The sequence below is a fragment of the Oncorhynchus mykiss genome, chromosome 3 (genome assembly GCF_057628025.1).
Source record: "Oncorhynchus mykiss isolate SJ-2025 chromosome 3, ASM5762802v1, whole genome shotgun sequence".
Taxonomy (NCBI): Eukaryota; Metazoa; Chordata; class Actinopteri; order Salmoniformes; family Salmonidae; genus Oncorhynchus; species Oncorhynchus mykiss.
In genome coordinates this window covers 24,281,703-24,293,773 of record NC_143024.1, presented here as the reverse complement: position 1 = coordinate 24,293,773, position 12,071 = coordinate 24,281,703, and the positions used below count along the sequence as shown (strand labels likewise).

At 41.8% G+C, this 12,071-nt stretch overlaps 1 long non-coding RNA gene and 1 pseudogene across 1 annotated transcript; one reads left to right on the top strand and one right to left on the bottom strand.

Annotated features, from left to right (window-relative positions):
• Positions 1-2,054: 2,054 nt before the first annotated feature.
• Positions 2,055-2,508, bottom strand: LOC149984467 (uncharacterized). The gene is made up of 2 exons (XR_016492976.1): positions 2,326-2,508; positions 2,055-2,223 (listed from the first exon to the last, which is right to left on the bottom strand). It is a non-coding gene; the product is annotated as an uncharacterized LOC149984467 (long non-coding RNA).
• Positions 2,509-10,332: 7,824 nt separating this feature from the next.
• On the top strand, positions 10,333-11,184 carry LOC149984466 (endogenous retrovirus group PABLB member 1 Env polyprotein-like; annotated as a pseudogene).
• Positions 11,185-12,071: the final 887 nt, after the last annotated feature.

Below are 12,071 nucleotides of genomic sequence, written 5' to 3'. Positions count from 1 at the left end.
CAAAACTCAAAAGAACAGACAATGACTCTTCTGCTTCACCACTCACACCACCATGTCTGCGTCGCACCAAACGAAAAGCATCAAAAACCTCAGGAATCTTCCCATTCAGTTGGTGAACTTTTACATTTACTGCTACCCCAGTAATCACTCCTTTCAATGACACCCTTTTCTTGAGAGCAAAACAATTCACATTTCTTGCTCCCATTCGTTTAACGCGGAGCGCCTTCTCCATCTGACCAGCAGAAACACAAACAATTATCACAAGACAACTTCTGGATACCCTTACTGATTCCACAGCACAAAACTCTGTTTTCAACCACCCTGAAACCACAAATGGATCAGCCAAAAACTTCACTCCTACTGTCAGACTCCTTTATCCTGACCCTCGGTGCAAGCCACAGACTCCGAGAACTTCACCACACCTAACACCTCCGATACTTCGACCTCATCTTCCACCAAACAGGAAAATTGAGAGGTGAGAGAGGGAAGGGTGGTTTTACGAGACACATATTCAAAGTCATATCTTCAGTGCAAATGGTAAAACTCTGGTACTAAAATAGATTCAGTATTTTTTTTCTCCCCAAAAATAAGTTGGTGTGTACACCAATTTGAAAACACTAAGAAGATATTAAACAACCTTTCAACTCGGTCAAATTCAGTCCTAATATTTGTGTTGTTGTTGATACGGTTTGTTTGCTGCTCAAGCACCACAGTGAACTATAATCACAGCTCATGTTTTGTGGTACCAGTACCTGGAACAACATCTATAAAAGAGTTTCCTTTTCACTATTAGTACATTTCAGTTCCTGTACCATGTGGAAATAGTGCACTCAGTCAAACTTGTTACATGTGTAACAACTGCCTTTTGAAACAATTGCCTTTTTGATATGTTTTGAGAACCTAATATCACGGTTTTCGGAAAGATAGACGACAGGCAAGCAGGCGGCAGTGGAAAGAAAGGGGGAGGAAGAGGGGCAAGTTTAGGGTTTTAAGCGGCACAGTGGTTCAGAGTGAACTAAGGGGGGAGAGAGAGAGGTTCCCTTATGACTCATCTTTGACATGAAGAATAATTGTCACGTTCTGACCTTAGTTCCTTTGTTTTTGTCTTTGTTTTAGTATGGTCAGGGCGTGAGTTGGGGTGGGCAGTCTATATTGGTTTATGAGTTCGGCCTAGTATGGTTCTCAATCAGAGGCAGCTGTCAATTGTTGTCCCTGATTGAGAATCATACATAGGTAGCGTGGGTTTCGTTAGGTAGCGTGGGCATTTTATTTTAATCGTTTCTCACAACACTCAGTCAATTTACATACACCAAGAAAATCAATAGGATAAAAAGCAATACAATCATACAAAATAAGTCAGTATATAAAAGTAGACTAACCATGGAGAACACTAACCATGATGACAGACAAACCAGGGAGAACACTAACCATGACAGACTAACAAGGGAGAACACTAAACATGAGACAAACCAGGGAGAACACTAAACATGATGACAGGCTAACCATGGAGAACAGTAAACATGACAGACTAACCATGGAAAACACTAAACATGATGACAGATTAACCATGGAGAACACTAAACATGAAAGATGAACCATAGAGAGCACTAACCATGATGACAGACTAACCAGGGAGAACACTGAACATGACAGACTAGCCATGGAGAACACTAATCGTGGTGACAGACTAAGCATGATGACAGACTAACAAGCAAGAACACTAATCATGATGACAGACTAGCCATGGAGAACACTAATCATGATGACAGACTAAACATGACAGACTAACCATGGAGAACACTAAACATGATGACAGACTAGCCATTTAGAACACTAAACATGATGACAGATGAACCATTGAGAACACTAAACATGATGACAGACTAGCCATGGAGAACACTAAACATGATGACAGACTAGCCATTTAGAACACTAAACATGATGACAGATGAACCATTGAGAACACTAAACATGATGACAGACTAGCCATGGAGAACACTAAACTGTCACGATTCTTCAAAATCGAACCCAGAAGCAGACCAGGACAAGGAGAGTAGGAAGAAGGTGAGTATTTATTTACAAGTGAATGTGAATGGGTAGATATATCCAGGTGGTGTAGCGGGTAGCGGTGGTGAGTTGATGGGAGTAAATAGGTGGATCCAATGGGGAAGCAGAATCCTCTGACGACCAGGCGGGAATGGGGTAAATGATCCGGGTGAGTAACTGAAGACAGAACAAACAGAGGTAAGTTCAAGGCAAGCAATACGTAACAAACAACAAAACAAATTCTATCCAACTTGAGGCTGATACTCTGGCACAACATACTGTTCATGGCTAACGATCCGGCAGGGAATGGATGTCAGGTCAGAGCTTTTGAAGGGGAGAGGTGATGATCAGGACAGGTGTGCAGATTACTGATGGGATACAGGTGCGGGTGAACATCGATCTCCCAACAAGCTAATTCGCCCGGCAACCAGACAGGGTGTGTTCCAGGACACCGGAAACACACTCCAGGACAGAAACACAGGCAAACACAGACTCAGGAAGCGGGATTCGTGACATAAACATGATGACAGATTAACCATAGAGAACACTAAACATGATGAGAAAGAGAGAACTAGAGAGAGCATACTTAAATTCACACAGGACACCGGATAGGACAGGAGAAGTACTCCAGATATAACAAACTGAACCTAGACCCATGACACATAAACTACTGCAGCATAAATACTGGAGGCTGAGACAGGAAGGGTCAGGATACACTGTGGCCCTATCCGATGACACCCCCGGACAGGGCCAAACAGGAAGGATATAACCCCACCCACTTTGCCAAAGCACAGCCCCCACACCACTAGAGGGATATTTTCAACCACCAACTTACCATCCTGAGACAAGGCAGAGTATACAGTGCCTTGCGAAAGTATTCGGCCCCCTTGAACTTTGCGACCTTTTGCCACATTTCAGGCTTCAAACGTAAAGGGGCTGAATAATTTTGCACGCCCAATTTTTCAGTTTTTGATTTGTTAAAAAAGTTTGAAATATCCAATAAATGTCGTTCCACTTCATGATTGTGTCCCACTTGTTGTTGATTCTTCACAAAAAAATACAGTTTTATATCTTTATGTTTGAAGCCTAGAATGTGGCAAAAGGTCGCAAAGTTCAAGGGGGCCGAATACTTTCGCAAGGCACTGTAGTTTGTTGGTGATGTGGATTCCAAGGAAGTTGAAGCTCTCAACCTGCTCCACTACCGCCTCGTCGATGAGAATGGGGGCGTACTCAGCCCTCCGTTTCCTGTCATGCATAGCCAGGCACAGTTGATGTTGAGATGTGTCAGTTCAAGTAACAATGTGAAGCATCTAACTTATTTTCTGCAGCAGAGTGTACTCTGGGCCTTCCTTTCGTGTTGCAGTCATCATGAGAGACAGTTTCATCATAGCGCTTGATGGTTTTTGTGACTGCACTTGAAGAAACTTTAAAAATTCTTGAAATTCTACGGATTGACTGACCTTCATGTCTTAAAGTGATGATGGACTGTTGTTTCTCGTTGCTTATTTGAGCTATTCTTGCCATAATATGGACTTGGTCTTTTACCAAATTGGGCTATCTTCTGTATACCCCCCCTACCTAGTTGCAACACAACTGATTGTCTCAAACGCATTAAGAAGGAAAGAAATTCCACAAATTAACTATTAACAAGACACACCTGTTAATTGAAATGCATTCCAAGTGACTATGTCATGAAGCTGGTTGAGAGAATTTCAAGAGTGTGCAAAGCTGTCATCAAGACAAAGTGTGGCTACTTTGAAGAATCTCAAATATGAAATATATTTGGATTTGCTGAATTTTTTTGTTTACTAAATGATTCCATATGTGTTATTTCATAGTTTTGATGTCTTATTCTTCAATGTAGAAAATAGTAAAAAAATTAAGAAAACCCTTTGAATGAGTAGGTGTGTCCAAACTTTTGACTGTTACTGTATATCATTTGTTGCCCTATCGTTCTGTACCGGTACAGATCTACTACTCACACCACTCCTCTCAGGATCCCTCCCCCTTGACCCATCTTCCTCTACTTCACTGCCTCAGCATATGACAACTTCTGCACTCCTCTAACCCTGGAAACCTCAACCTGCCTCTCTCACACGGGCCATTTCTCATCCCCAGCTCCATGGGCACCCTTACAATTAACACATACCACTACTTTCCCCAATGCTACACATTCCTTTGTTTCATGCCCTTCTGTGCACTTCTCACACCTAGGAACCTCCCTCCTACACACTGCTGCCACATGCCCATAAGCTTGACACCTGTAACAACATAATGTATTCAGCACAAAAGCTCGTACAGGATAACCACAAAAGCTCCTACAGGATAACCACAGAAGCTCGTACAGGATAACTTATATATCCTAACATCACTTTGTCGGACAAAGACTCAACATCAAAACTCAAAAGAACAGACAATGACTCTTCTGCTTCACCACTCACACCACCATGTCTGCGTCGCACCAAACGAAAAGCATCAAAAACCTCAGGAATCTTCCCATTCAGTTGGTGAACTTTTACATTTACTGCTACCCCAGTAATCACTCCTTTCAATGACACCCTTTTCTTGAGAGCAAAACAATTCACATTTCTTGCTCCCATTCGTTTAACGCGGAGCGCCTTCTCCATCTGACCAGCAGAAACACAAACAATTATCACAAGACAACTTCTGGATACCCTTACTGATTCCACAGCACAAAACTCTGTTTTCAACCACCCTGAAACCACAAATGGATCAGCCAAAAACTTCACTCCTACTGTCAGACTCCTTTATCCTGACCCTCGGTGCAAGCCACAGACTCCGAGAACTTCACCACACCTAACACCTCCGATACTTCGACCTCATCTTCCACCAAACAGGAAAATTGAGAGGTGAGAGAGGGAAGGGTGGTTTTACGAGACACATATTCAAAGTCATATCTTCAGTGCAAATGGTAAAACTCTGGTACTAAAATAGATTCAGTATTTTTTTTCTCCCCAAAAATAAGTTGGTGTGTACACCAATTTGAAAACACTAAGAAGATATTAAACAACCTTTCAACTCGGTCAAATTCAGTCCTAATATTTGTGTTGTTGTTGATACGGTTTGTTTGCTGCTCAAGCACCACAGTGAACTATAATCACAGCTCATGTTTTGTGGTACCAGTACCTGGAACAACATCTATAAAAGAGTTTCCTTTTCACTATTAGTACATTTCAGTTCCTGTACCATGTGGAAATAGTGCACTCAGTCAAACTTGTTACATGTGTAACAACTGCCTTTTGAAACAATTGCCTTTTTGATATGTTTTGAGAACCTAATATCACGGTTTTCGGAAAGATAGACGACAGGCAAGCAGGCGGCAGTGGAAAGAAAGGGGGAGGAAGAGGGGCAAGTTTAGGGTTTTAAGCGGCACAGTGGTTCAGAGTGAACTAAGGGGGGAGAGAGAGAGGTTCCCTTATGACTCATCTTTGACATGAAGAATAATTGTCACGTTCTGACCTTAGTTCCTTTGTTTTTGTCTTTGTTTTAGTATGGTCAGGGCGTGAGTTGGGGTGGGCAGTCTATATTGGTTTATGAGTTCGGCCTAGTATGGTTCTCAATCAGAGGCAGCTGTCAATTGTTGTCCCTGATTGAGAATCATACATAGGTAGCGTGGGTTTCACTTTTGGTTTGTGGGTGTTTGTTTCCGTGTGAGTGTTTGGGCCACACGGTACTGTTTCGGTTTTGGTAAATTCACGGTGTCATTTAATATTTAGTGTTCTGAGTTTTAATTAAACATCATCATGAACACTTACCACGCTGCACTTTGGTCCTCCGATCCCTCTCTTTCTCCCGACGACAACCCTTATAATAATAATGCATTTTATTTTAATCGTTTCTCACACTCAGTCAATTTACATACACCAAGAAAATCAATAGGATAAAAAGCAATACAATCATACAAAATAAGTCAGTATATAAAAGTAGACTAACCATGGAGAACACTAACCATGGAGAACACTAACCATGATGACAGACTAACCATGGAGAACACTAAACATGATGACAGACAAACCAGGGAGAACAGTAAACATGACGACAGACTAACCAGGGAGAACACTAACCATGATGGCAGACTAACCAGGGAGAACACTAAACATGACAGATTAACCATGGAGAACACTAAACATGAAAGATGAACCATAGAGAGCACTAACCATGATGACAGACTAACCAGGGAGAACACTGAACATGACAGACTAGCCATGGAGAACACTAATCGTGGTGACAGACTAAGCATGATGACAGACTAACAAGCAAGAACACTAATCATGATGACAGACTAAACATGACAGACTAACAAGGGAGAACACTAAACATGACAGACTAGCCATTTAGAACACTAAACATGACAGATTGACCAGGGAGAACACTAAACATGATGACAGACTAGCCATGGAGAACACTAAACTGTCACGATTCTTCAAAATCGAACCCAGAAGCAGACCAGGACAAGGAGAGTAGGAAGAAGGTGAGTATTTATTTACAAGTGAATGGGTAGATATATCCAGGTGGTGTAGCGGTGGTGAGTTGATGGGAGTAAATAGGTGGATCCAATGGGGAAGCAGAATCCTCTGACGACCAGGCGGGAATGGGGTAAATGATCCGGGTGAGTAACTGAAGACAGAACAAACAGAGGTAAGTTCAAGGCAAGCAATACGTAACAAACAACAAAACAAATTCTATCCAACTTGATGCTGATACTCTGGCACAACATACTGTTCATGGCTAACGATCCGGCAGGGAATGGATGTCAGGTCAGAGCTTTTGAAGGGGAGAGGTGATGATCAGGACAGGTGTGCAGATTACTGATGGGATACAGGTGCGGGTGAACATCGATCTCCCAACAAGCTAATTCGCCCGGCAACCAGACAGGGTGCGTTCCAGGACACCGGAAACACACTCCAGGACAGAAACACAGGCAAACACAGACTCAGGAAGCGGGATTCGTGACATAAACATGATGACAGATTAACCATAGAGAACACTAAACATGATGAGAAAGAGAGAACTAGAGAGAGCATACTTAAATTCACACAGGACACCGGATAGGACAGGAGAAGTACTCCAGATATAACAAACTGAACCTAGACCCATGACACATAAACTACTGCAGCATAAATACTGGAGGCTGAGACAGGAAGGGTCAGGATACACTGTGGCCCTATCCGATGACACCCCCGGACAGGGCCAAACAGGAAGGATATAACCCCACCCACTTTGCCAAAGCACAGCCCCCACACCACTAGAGGGATATCTTCAACCACCAACTTACCATCCTGAGACAAGGCCGAGTATACAGTGCCTTGCGAAAGTATTCGGCCCCCTTGAACTTTGCGACCTTTTGCCACATTTCAGGCTTCAAACATAAATATATAAAACTGTATTTTTTGTGAAGAATCAACAACAAGTGGGACACAATCATGAAGTGGAACGACATTTATTGGATATTTCAAACTTTTTTAACAAATCAAAAACTGAAAAATTGGGCGTGCAAAATGATTCAGCCCCCTTAAGTTAATACTTTGTAGCGCCACCTTTTGCTGCGATTACAGCTGTAAGTCGCTTGGGGTATGTCTCTATCAGTTTTGCACATCGAGAGACTGAAATGTTTTCCCATTCCTCCTTGCAAAACAGCTCAAGCTCAGTGAGTTTGGATGGAGAGCATTTGTAAACAGCAGTTTTCAGTTCTTTCCACAGATTCTCGATTGGATTCAGGTCTGGACTTTGACTTGGCCATTCTAACACCTGGATATGTTTATTTTTGAACCATTCCATTGTAGATTTTGCTTTATGTTTTGGATCATTGTCTTGTTGGAAGACAAATCTCCATCCCAGTCTCAGGTCTTTTGCAGACTCCATCAGGTTTTCTTCCAGAATGGTCATGTATTTGGCTCCATCCATCTTCCCATCAATTTTAACCATCTTCCCTGTCCCTGCTGAAGAAAAGCAGGCCCAAACCATGATGCTGCCACCACCATGTTTGACAGAGGGGATGGTGTGTTCAGCTGTGTTGCTTTTACGCCAAACATAACGTTTTGCATTGTTGCCAAAAAGTTCAATTTTGGTTTCATCTGACCAGAGCACCTTCTTCCACATGTTTGGTGTGTCTCCCAGGTGGCTTGTGGCGAACTTTAAACGACACTTTTTATGGATATCTTTAAGAAATGGCTTTCTTCTTGCCACTCTTCCATAAAGGCCAGATTTGTGCAATATACGACTGATTGTTGTCCTATGGACAGAGTCTCCCACCTCAGCTGTAGATCTCTGCAGTTCATCCAGAGTGATCATGGGCCTCTTGGCTGCATCTCTGATCAGTCTTCTCCTTGTATGAGCTGAAAGTTTAGAGGGACGGCCAGGTCTTGGTAGATTTGCAGTGGTCTGATACTCTTTCCATTTCAATATTATCACTTGCACAGTGCTCCTTGGGATGTTTAAAGCTTGGGAAATCTTTTTGTATCCAAATCCGGGTTTAAACTTCTTCACAACAGTATCTCGGACCTGCCTGGTGTGTTCCTTGTTCTTCATGATGCTCTCTGCGCTTTTAACGGACCTCTGAGACTATCACAGTGCAGGTGCATTTATACGGAGACTTGAATACACACAGGTGGATTGTATTTATCATCATTAGTCATTTAGGTCAACATTGGATCATTCAGAGATCCTCACTGAACTTCTGGAGAGAGTTTGCTGCACTGAAAGTAAAGGGGCTGAATAATTTTGCACGCCCAATTTTTCAGTTTTTGATTTGTTAAAAAAGTTTGAAATATCCAATAAATGTCGTTCCACTTCATGATTGTGTCCCACTTGTTGTTGATTCTTCACAAAAAAATACAGTTTTATATCTTTATGTTTGAAGCCTGAAATGTGGCAAAAGGTCGCAAAATTCAAGGGGGCCGAATATTTTCGCAAGGCACTGTAGCCCACAAAGATCTCCGCCACGGCACAACCCACTCAAGTGACGCACCCCTCCTTTTTACTACAATGGACAATGTGATAATACCAAGCACGTTAGATTTGAGGAAAGCAGACATTCACTTTATGAATGACACAATGCTTAACTATTGTAGACAACTCTCTAAAGGGGAATAACTCCCGAGGGGGGACATGATGTAGTGCCAGGACAGTGGGTGATGGTAAAAAAATATGTGACAGACACAATAGGGCCAAAATGGGAAGGTCTTTATCAAATTTTGCTCCAGGGAAAATCACGATGGATACATGTCACTCATTGCAAGGTTGTCCATTTTGATGACAAAGCGGAGCCTGGAGAATAAAGAACTGATTGATTAGCAATTGGGGGCCAATCTCAGGTGAAGAAGCATAGTAAGACGATCAAAACCTGATAAGCTTCTATGTTGTATACTGCAGTCATCATATTAGGGATATCGCGGTGAAATGTCCAACCTTTTCCTGAAAATCGGGACATGCTTACTTAGGGAAATCTCTGTGAAATATCCATTTCTATTGAAACCAGGACATGTTATTTTCACTTTTTTGTTTCCTTCGTTACAGGTTATGAGAATCTACCATCTGAGGCTGCAGCAATATCCCTTGACTGTACCTGAAACGATACAATATCACGGTGAAGTGCAACCAGTAGAACGGAAGAATAATTCCTCACTACTGGCAGACTGTCAGAACATCATGTCTAATAGTTATCTATGTGGGACTGATACCAGTGTGGAAGAGCTGGTCACTTTTAAAGGACTTGGTGAATGATTACCTTGACAAAGGGATGATTGAATATTATTGTCTTGCAGACAAGTGAAAGATGTTTGAAATTATTTTCCTTGTGAGTTTCCTCCTTATACAGGATGTGGGTGGTGTTTCCATATCTAACACAGAGATGCATCAGCAGGATGAGGGACACTCGGGAGTCAATACGTTTCTAGCTCTCTCGGTACACTATGCCACAGTAGTCAATCAAAGTAGTTGTTGGGTTTGTACTTATGCTCCATTCACATCAAGGCCAGGTATTCCATTAAGGGCTATTCCTCTTAACCAGAGTGAAATGTTGGTTATATGGAGAGATGTTAATTGGTATAAGGTGATTATTGGTACTAATTGGGGTGAGAATGTTGAGTATCAACATGCGAGAGTACATAGTTCTGCAGATAGGTGCTGGAGGAGGCCTGATTCTCCTGGATGTGTGTCCATTCAACAGCATGTGGATGAGTTGGGGGTGGAGCTGACATCCTGGAGTGATAATGGCACTAGTAATGCCCAGTAATGGCACTAGGACTACTTTAATGTGTCAATACCTTTGGTAATATCATCAATAATGGTATGATAGCGCCCACTGGGACTTACTTTATCTGTGGCTCCTATGCCTATTCCTGGTTACCAAAGTTGTGTTAAGGGTCGTGTTATTAGGGTTGTGTTATTTGGGATATGTAGTACCCCATGTAAGACATTCTGTGAATTCTCTTTTTTCACAGCGTCATAAATGTGTGATTACAGAAACGGAGAGATTCTTTGCGATTGCTTTTCTCTCTTATGGTATTTCTAAAATAGCGTGGGAAGTTATTAATATGGCTCACTCTTTGGAAATCCTAGCTAATAGAACAGCTGAGAGTCTTGAGTTAATTACTGCTGAGATGGTTTCCATTATTACTGTGTCGATGCAAAATAATTTAGCGCTTGATTATCTTCTGTCTGCACAAGGGGTACATGTGTTGTTATTGGTGCTGAATGCTGTACTTACATTCCTGATAATTCTGAAGAAATAACTGACCTAATCCAAAAGATCAGTACTGAGGGCGCTAAATATCATGATTACAATCCAGATGATCTAGGTTTAGTCATGTGGTTGTCTTCCACATTCAGTACATGGGGAAGTTTTTTGGTGGGCATGATACTTCCAATAGTGGGAGTTGTGGTTATTTTTGTTATCCTCATCCAGGTTATCAAGTGTGCTGTTGCCTGATGTTTGTCTGCTAAAATCCGATGGTTACGTGATGGGGGATATCATAAGATTCATCAACCGTGTCCTTTTGGAGATGGGTGTCAGTGGTGTTCACAAGAATGTGATGGGGGTCACAAGGGTCCTCATCATCACACCAAGCCTCATGATTGTGGTCAATATGTCAGTGGTAACTCTCCTCAGTGCTGTAACGAACCATGCTCCCTCAGATGTGGTATCACACCTGTTAATATCTCTTTTCTATAACTTTGTCTGAAATCTATTTCTTATTGCAATGGCAAGTAAAATATGCCCTTTGTGTTTTATAGGAACGCAAGGTGTTTAATGTGAATGATTTTATGCTTCCTGCTAATGTTTTATTCTGTTTATTTTTGTATGTTTTCTAAAATACATTTGAAGTATATTTATTTTTAAAATGGTCTAGGGGGTAAGTATAAGAATATTTTGAAGATAAATACACAACGCAGAGGATGAGAGGACGAGAGTACCAACAACTAAATAGAGTACTAATGGTCAATAGGGAATTGTCAATTGAAATAGTTGGCTCAGTTCAACAGCTGTTTATAATCTGTGGAATATCAGTCCTGAACTCAGAGCTACGTGTGCCATGTTTTTATTGGTCTGTACATTGAGTCTGGAGCAGGATACTTGTTATTTGGCCATTGGCCCAGTTGTACTGCAATGACTTCAGATTGGTCAACCCCAGTCTAGGGTGGGGGGTTATAAGTGGCATCCTATTTAATTGTTCTGTGGAGAAAAGTTGAGGACAGGGGGAATGAACACCTACCATCTACCTTCCAGCATAACATCTATGATATGTCCTATTATTTGTGTGGCTGTAGATATGGTTTGTTTGCTGGTCAAGCTTAGCGTCACCATAGTGACATAAAATCACAGACCATGTTGTTGTTCCAGGAACTGGTAAGACAAGACACATCTGTAAAAGAGGTTCCTTTTTACTATTTTCACATTTCAGTTCCCATACCACACAGAAGTAGTGTACTCAGTCAAACTTGTTACGGTACACACAGGTGTAACGTCATGGGTATCCATTATTTTGGGTGGGAAAGAAAACAAA